Raw genomic sequence first — 9010 nt, 5'->3', positions numbered from 1 at the left:
GTCATAATTTAGAGAATGCGGATCATAACCTCTTCTTGAGCATTATAGAGCTCGGATTGTCTCCATTTCTAGGAGTTGAGTCATTGGAACGTATATGTCTATCATGCTTCATGCATGAGAAACCAACATTCCCTTGTCCACGGATTGTCCTTTCTGTGACATATATCCATGCGGCGACTGTCATGCTTCTGGCATGCAATATTATGCTTCGGGAATGCAATAGTTCAATAGTGTTATATTCTTCTTCTTTCAAATGACTAAACCTTTTGAGTCTGAAGGACAGATAAATCATTTGCTACCTCATTATTTTATCCAACGAGGACATCAATTCTTGTAGGCACATTGCCAATAAGTATATGTGATTTCATCATTTTCGTTGCATCATTAAATGCATTTGGCATTTTATTGACACATCATTGCATCATTCAATTATTCCTACTTCATTTTCATATTAATTGCTTCGTGAATCAAAATAAGACAAATTCTCATCATTCTTCTGGAATGGTATTTTCTCATCATTCTTCTGGAACGATGTTATTTTCTCCCCCTAACGGCGGTAAATTTGTTTCATCAAAATGACAATCCACAAACCATGCGGTAAACATATCCCTAGTCAAATGTTCTAAATATTGAATGATAAATGGTGTTCAACACAATCATCGATGATGCCTCATTTCAATACGTTGTGGCATTGCAATAGGCACAAAGATAACACAACCAAAAACTCGTAAATGTATAATGTTTGGCTGGTGCCCAAACATGAGTTGTACTGAGAAGTATTCACGGTTGGCAACAAGCCCCAACCGAACTAATAATGCATCATGTAAAATGACATGTCCCCATGTAGAAAACTGGCAATTTCGTTTTCATGAGCAGAGCACATGTAATCAATTTCATACACTTAATAAAGGCTTCTGCTAAACCATTTTAAGTATGGATATGAGGAACTTCTAGTCCTTATTTAATATTTTGTAGACTGAGACTCTTATAGCCTTTATTACAATTAAGTTGAGGCACTACGGCACTTCAAACTTACGGTACTCATCAAGGAACTTTATATCCTGATCTTAAGGATCAAGGGACTTCATGCCCGATCTTTTTGTATGATGGAACTTCGGGTCCAATCATTTTTATATGATGAGGATCAAGAAACTCCAAGTTCTGATCTGATCAAGGAACTTCGGGTCTTATATATACTCATCGTAACAAAAGATAAGTACAATAAATAAATTAAAACAATAGGCGGTAATTCCAGCCATAGTGAGTAAATTGCATTTAAGTAAATAAAGCTTGTGATAAGGGCTTTAATTCAGCACCATTCACATAAGTCAAAACATAAAGCAGTAGGAGGTAAAACCGTCCATGGTAAATAAATTGCTTTAAAGTAAATAGAACTTGTGAAAAAATTTTAAGCCAACACCATTCACATAAATACATATATATATATATATATATATATTGTTTTTTCTTTCTTTTCAAAAGGTACAACACCATCCAAAAGTCTTTACCTATTTTTTTTTAATTATTTTTTTTTCTTATTCATTCACATGCTGCATCATTCCAAAAACTTTGCTTTTTGTTTTCTTTCACATGGTGCAACGCACCTTTCCAAAGCTTTGGCCCCATTTCCCTTTTTATTCTTTTATGTGCACAATTCTAACACATCAAAGTAACTCTTTTGGAGCTTTATGGCTGCTGGCTTTTCTTTGCCCTTTTCTCCTTTTCTGTCAGCGTCATACACCAAAATTCCACCTTTCCAATCATTTTTTACACGGTGCCTGAAACACCATTCCATAATCTCTCCTTCCTTTTTCTTCTTTGTCTGTCTCTACCAGTCTCAAACCCAGGGCCAGTTGGGTTGTGGAGGTCACACAGAACCAATTCAATCCCAAAAGGCTACCAGAGACTGGCGTTGTTCTTGCATGGCCTAGAGAACATGGCATCGCGAAGCAAGAACCTCCCTATAGGGACATAGATGATAGCGGAGTTGATGGAGGCATAAGAAAATGAGGCATGTGCGGAGTTAGTCATGCCATCACCATCTCAGACAACCGAATATTCATAGGAGTTCTCAAGATCCGTCGAAAATGACGCGATCTGGGTTTCCAAGTCTAATGAGATTCTTCTGGATCTATGGAAACCAGTTGTCATGTATGCGTTTTCTTATCTCATGATGACTACAGGTTGTTGTGAATTTCAATTCTCACCGGAATTCAGTGGGGCGCTTTTGGCACTATGGGAGAAACGAAAAATGGACATACCTTTGCTTGTTTTGTTGCACCTTTGTTTGTCTGTAAGATCTCTCCATCTCTATTGTCCACGAGAGAGATTGAGATTGCAGGTCTAGTAGGGATAAGGTGATACACATCAACAGCTAGAGTGACAAAAGAATGGTTAATGGATTTTTGGGACAAGATGATCTTCCCTATTTGTCGTGTTTGGCTTGCCGTCTCTACTATGTGATTTTTTTGGTGCTACATCTCAGAGCTAAACTACTCCTAGTACTGCAAGTTTGACTTGTATTTATCCGAATTTATGGCGTTATGCTTTCCACTGACATGAGAGCTTCTCGTGCTAATAACGTGTTGTAAAATCGACGGTGTGTGCAATGGAATAAATGAAACAAAACACAAAATTTACAAGGTTTCTCTACTGTCAGTGCGACTGGAGTACGTCCTCGGGGTAGCAGTGGTGGTTTCATTATAATTTGGAATAATAAGATTACAAAGATAACTCTCACTATTTTCTCCTCTTATTCCTCTCTTTCTCTCTTTCTTCCTCTTCCTTCCTCTCTCTCTGCCGTAAGTCTCTCTACTTTGGTGTTGTGTGGGGTTTGTATTTATATAGAAAATAGGAGTCATAAGAAGCAACCTTTGGCAGACAGTGGAAGGGCAACTTGCCCCTTATTTAATTATTTGAGTGGACATCCACTGTTCTACAACATTTTTCTTTTCTTTCCTTTTTGTTTTCTTATTCAGGCATATTCAGTTCACCATTATATAATATATATATATATATATGTATATATATATATATATGTGTGTGTGTGTGTGTGTGTGTGTGTGTATATAATGTGAAAACAATTTATGCAGATTCTATAATTCCAAAACGCATACAAGTTGAGTTCATGCATCATGGTGAATGTTTCATGCAATTAAGGCTGAAAAAATATCGACAATTAAGGGCGTGTGTTTAGATTTCCAATGTTAGATTTCCATCTTTAAAGCATTGTATCACGTTCAACATAAAAAACATAAAGTGAACCAATAAAAAGTATATTACTTCCATAAATTAAAAAGGTAATTATAATAAGAATGATTCAAACGTAATACTCCCCTCATTGAAGATGGACAAACTCTCCTTAGCGCAGCATGAAGAGTGTGCTGGTAACGTGTTGTGACCTAAAGTTAGAGAGAGAAAGAGAGAAGGTGCGGTAGAGAGAAGATGGAGAAAGGCTTGAAAAATTCTTTGATGTGATTCCAAGTAATACAAAGTAAAATAGGAAGCATCTTCCTGATCTCGAAAGATTCTTGATTTATCTCAACTTAGGATTTATACAATCACATGTGAAATATTAATTACAACAATTTTACAATTTTTTTGGTCTTTTTAAATAGTTTTTTGTCCACAGGTGCTATTATGACATACATTTCAACAAAGTAAACTCCATATATGTCATGCCATCTATTAAGGCCCAAAAATGTCATATACAGGCCCAACCAAGCCTCAAAGCCCAATTGTCATGCAAGCCTCTATTCAAGCCCAAATACATGCAAAGGTGCGAGATCGATAAAGAAATATATTTACAACCATGCCATGCTATGGTAATTAGACCGGATCACGCCTTGCCTATTTACTACGCTAATCACTATTCATGCTAAGATAAGCCCAAGTCACATGCTCGGGGCTTGTCAAGTGAATATAGAAGTCCATTAGGCCTACGTGGAGTCAAGATTATGGAAGACTTTGGGTTACTTGGGAGCCCAAAAGTCCAAGACCATAACCTTTGTATTCCATGTGGGTAATTTTGAGAGAGAACCAGCCTAGTTTCCTCATTTCCCTAGCAAGTTAACCAACATAGTTAGGGAGGAACGAAGCACTAACCCTTAAAGTCACGTGAAAGCCCAACCAAACATGCATTTAATGAAGAAAGAAGCAGACTTTCCCTTCATAACTCACACGGAAATCCAACGTACGAAAGCCATGAAGCGTGCTACCTAAAGTAGCGTATGCGAAAAGCTGACCCAAACAACCCACGCCTCTAGAAAAAGACACGATGCAAGTTCAATAGTCTAGCCTCCTTACACCAAAATATAGGGTAGCATGAGCACTAGGGAGAAATGGGAGGAAGAAACCAGCCACAATTAGAGATTCCCTAGGAACCCTAGAGATGAGACTTTCACTAACAAAAAGGGGAGTCAGAAACTATTAAAAAGCACCCAAGGACTCAGCCTAGAATAGGACAAGACAGAGAGGTTAAAACGCTAGAGACAAACACATAACCATCTTTCTGCAACCTTAAAGTTTTCCCCCAGACTTCCTTCAACCCTTTCAGTCAGGGAATACATCTTTAGGGCCAATCCTCTAGCTTCACAGAGAGAACTAAAGAAACCCAATTTATCCAACAAAGAACACTATACGACCATGCCAACTTTCTCTCTTAACATGTTAAACTGATCAATGTCTAGCTTCCACACCATGCCTCAGTTAAGCAAGCCATTATTTGCTTAATCATGCTATCTTCGATTCATTGATGCAACTGCGATATTTCCTAAGATGTGCTAATTCTTTCGAGATATTCCCGAACTTGGTATGAAATCGAACCAAGGGAGACAAGAGGACATTCCCAAAGTCCAAGTCCATCTTAAACTAAAAGTCCCTCTTCATAAGGCGACTTCACTAGGGACCAGGTTGCATCTTGATTCAATGGCTCCAATATCCAGAAGAAATGCTACCATGAGCAATAACTCTTCAAAGGCAGGCGAGGTTGTTTCTTAACTGAACGAATCTTAACGTAAAAAGCAGCACTAGGAAAGCCAGGAAAACCTAGACGAATATGCCATGCCTGACATCATCGTAACCATTCATGGTTTGGGTGAAGCCCAAAGAGAAATTGAATCATATGTGAAGGAGCTGAAAAACTCAATCTTAAAGCTATGTGAGAAAGCCAGTGACAAAGACTGTACACCTAAGGAAAAAACTTCCAGAAGAATCAGCTGTTGCTACAGGCAAGTATTTTGAAAATATGTCATCTTTGCTCACTCAGGAAGACGTCATTGCCATGCTAAAAAAAAAAAGGAGTTACACATGAGTTCGGAGGACTGGAAGTTTATTCCTTAGCTACCATACCCAGTCAGCCTTCTCCATATGCCATATCCTAATAGATACGAGACTTCCAACTTTGTCCTCTTTGATAGGAGGAAGGGTAGCCATAAGGAACATATAAGCCATTTCATTAATGTTTTGGGTCCTCATGCCGATAACTACAATCTCTGCCTCAGGGATTTCTCGAAGAGTCTAACCAATCGTGCCTAAACTTGGTACATTACCCTCGTGCTAGGTTTCATCTGAACCTAGAAAGAGCTGGCAGGCAAGTTCTGCAAAAGGTACTTCCATCATAAGGAAAAATTCACAATAACTTAGCTCAACAACACACGTCAAATGCACGTGGACGATCATATGACTTTTGTCAAGTGTTTCTGCGACCTTGCCCTTGACTGCCACAACAGGAAGGATAAGGAAGCATTTCTGGAAATTTGTATAAGCAATATCATGGCTAACAACAAGGTGTACTTGGTGAACATCGGTATCGATCATTTCTCAAGGCTCCTAGAAGTAGTAAGGAAAATCAGTGTGTCTGTATAAGCTTCCACAAAGAGATCATGGGAAAATAACAAGGAAGAGACTCATCAGGATAGATTGGACTACGAGGTTGTGCTGCCCGATGGGCTCATTGTCTACTGCTCGTGACAGGTTAAGGGGTTCAACCATATTCTATGGGAAAACCCCAAGTATGGAGGTACGGCACCCAAGCAAGTTGTAATAACCCTTACCCAAATAATCTAAAATTTTATTGGGCCAAGCCTAGCCCCCTTTGTGTTAACTTAAGGCCCAAGGTTAAGTCTAATTACCCAACCCGTGAACTCTGTCTCATTCCTCTTCATTCTTCTGAAATTCCCTTTCTCTCTCTCTCTCTTTCTCTCTCTCTCTCTAACTCTCGAAAACTCTCACTCTCCCCAGAGCTCCGAGAGCTCTCGTCCCCCTCCCTTTTCAAAATCTAAACAAATCCAACAAAATAACCACATATCTAGAATCCTTAAGGCTTGAGGAACTCAACTGTAATCCTGCATGCATCATTAGAACACCTCTGTGTGTTCTGCCATTGAAGCCGAGAGCTTCAAACCTCTGAAACTCGAACACAGGTAAGGCTCGCTGCCCTATTCTATTTTGTTGAGTTGTTCTCAGTCCAAATGGAAGGTTCTAATTTGTGCATGCACTCTATTTTCGTTCTTCCACAACCCTTTTGATTCTATTTATGGTAAAATCTTGCTTTCCTTCTTTTTCAGCATCATTTTTATGATTTAACTTCCTATTTTTACTTAGTTTTAGGTCCAAATCGGAATCGAGACGAATCCCAATCAAATTTCTGGTGTTCTTCTCCGTTCAACACGTAGGCCTTCAGGCCATTTAGGACAGCCACGGGCTTTAGGCCCGTAGACCAAACCCAGCCCACTCTTTTTTGTTTAATTGATTTTTTTTGTTATTTATTTCAATGACCCAAAAAGCCTTGGGCCATTTTTATTTAGAAAAGGCTTAAAGCCTGGCCCCATGTGTAAGGCCTTTGGGCTATGCAGTGCATGAGTGTGTGCGTGTGTATGTGGACTGCGTGTGTATATGGACTCTCTGTGTGTGTGTGCATGCCGTGCATGTGTCTGTGTTTGTGTAATGTGTGTATGTGTGTACGTGTGAATGTATGTGTCTGTGTGAGTGTGTGTGGTGCACGTGCGTGTGTGTGTGTGTGTGTTTTGTGTCATGCGTGTGTGTGTTGGTTTGGGATTAAGCTCAAACCACCCCTTTTCACCCTAACCCTTTTTAACCAAAAACCTTAGGACCCGAAAACCCAAAATCTCTCCTAGGCCAATTTGTTTCGAATCCGTTTTTGGCATCCATTTCCTAGAATTCTACCGTTTGGGCATAGTTTGATAAATTGTACATTTTTGTGCTTAGGTGAACTTGCTAGTGGGGATTTCCTTAATCCTTTTCCGCACAACTCTGCTGCTACGGAGTATCTGTGTGTGGACCCTTTCTAAAATTACATGATTTCATAGTTTAATTGCATAAATGAAAAGCATGCCTTACTAGTTTATGGATTGATTTTATGTTAAGCATGTTTATTGAAATGTTGATTATCGTCTCGTTATTTTGTAAGGAATTAATTGTTGGCCTATATTGAGCTATAGTTTGATATATTGTATTTTCTATAAAAACCATGAACTGGTAGACTATCTGATGGATGACGATAGGATGCTAGAACATGTTTTAGAAACCCCTATTTATAGTATAGATGATGGATGACTTTATACTATGAAGTGGTTATTTATCAGAGGCGTAACTATTTGTGCATACCTAGTGGACACTATGCCGCCTGGGGCGAGGATCTGGTGTTGGCAGTTAAGTCGGGAGAAATAATCCCTAGCTACGGGCTAAGGGACACGGAGCAGCCATTGGGCCGAGAGTTGGTAATCTCTGGCTACAGGCGCAGAGACCACGGTGCTGGCATAGGGCCGGGAGTTATATTTATTTAGTGATCTTACTAGCAGCACACCGCACTTACGAGACGATCTGTGAGACAATTGATATTTTGATTTCCTCAATATGTCTTTTGTGATGTTTTTGGCATGCTAGGGTTTTCAGTAAACTTATCACTTTTTATACTAGTAGTTTTTATTATATAAACTGTGGGGGTTGGTATCTTGATAACTATTTTATTATTATTGTATATATGAACTTGGTCCACTCATCCTTGTTTTGCACCCCCATTCAGGTCTTAGAAATGAGGACTATGACACACCGTACAAGGTATTTCCCTACCAGTAGCGGTCTATCATTCACTTGTGTGATATCTTGTAATGATCTTTTCTTTGTGACTTGTTTTAGAGCGTGTTCTATGCACTCTAGCTATTTTCTTAAACTCTGTTTAATTCACTTAATTTCCTCTATGATTATTTATTCATGTATATTTCCTCCTAATCATTACTCTTGTATTCAATAAATGGCTTTTGTCACCCTCGAGTGTCGGCCAACATGTGCCTATCCGGGTATTCGGGGAATATTAGGGTCGGGACGTGTCACAAGTAAAGCCCCTGAGGAATCTAAAGGCATACCTGCACCTACTACCGAAGACAAATCCACTACAGCGTCAAAGAAACCTAAAGAGAAAAAGTTAGTCAACCTACTAAGGAAACTTAAAAAACAGAAGAAGTTACAAAAGCAGTTGCTGAGCCTAAAGTACTATTGTCCTACCATGAGGGAAGATACGCACAACATAGCTGAAAGATGTCATGCATGCCAAGTTCACGAGAACTTGACCCACAAGCCTCTAAGGTTACTACAAGACATGCACACTCCATGGCCATTTCATACTTGGGGGTTCGACTTGATCGAAAAAATCAAGCACCACTGCTCTGCGTTGTACTATCCATAAGAAAATAGTTAAGCCAAAACCACAAACAAGACACTTCTAAGGATCCTAAGAGACATTGTGCACAATTACTTTAGGGGCTGGAACACGCATCTCCCAAATGTTATGTAGGTCTATCGTACGTCTCCAAGGAATACTACAGCTTACTTAGAATGGAGGTGGACAAATCTCGAGTCATTCGAGGAAAGAAGAATGGAAGCAGTTAGGAAAGCAACTATATACCACCAACAAGTTACCATAGTCTACAATCATAGAGTCGAGCCAAACAGCTTCAAAGAAAGAGATATTCTTTTTAGAATGCCCATATAA

Source organism: the organism of the source record quoted next, unplaced genomic scaffold (genome assembly GCF_019419815.1).
Source record: "Pyrus x bretschneideri cultivar Hongxiangsu unplaced genomic scaffold, Pyrus_bretschneideri_v1 Contig36, whole genome shotgun sequence".
Lineage (NCBI taxonomy): Eukaryota > Viridiplantae > Streptophyta > Magnoliopsida > Rosales > Rosaceae > Pyrus > Pyrus x bretschneideri.
Note: the sequence above shows the minus strand (reverse complement) of the source record.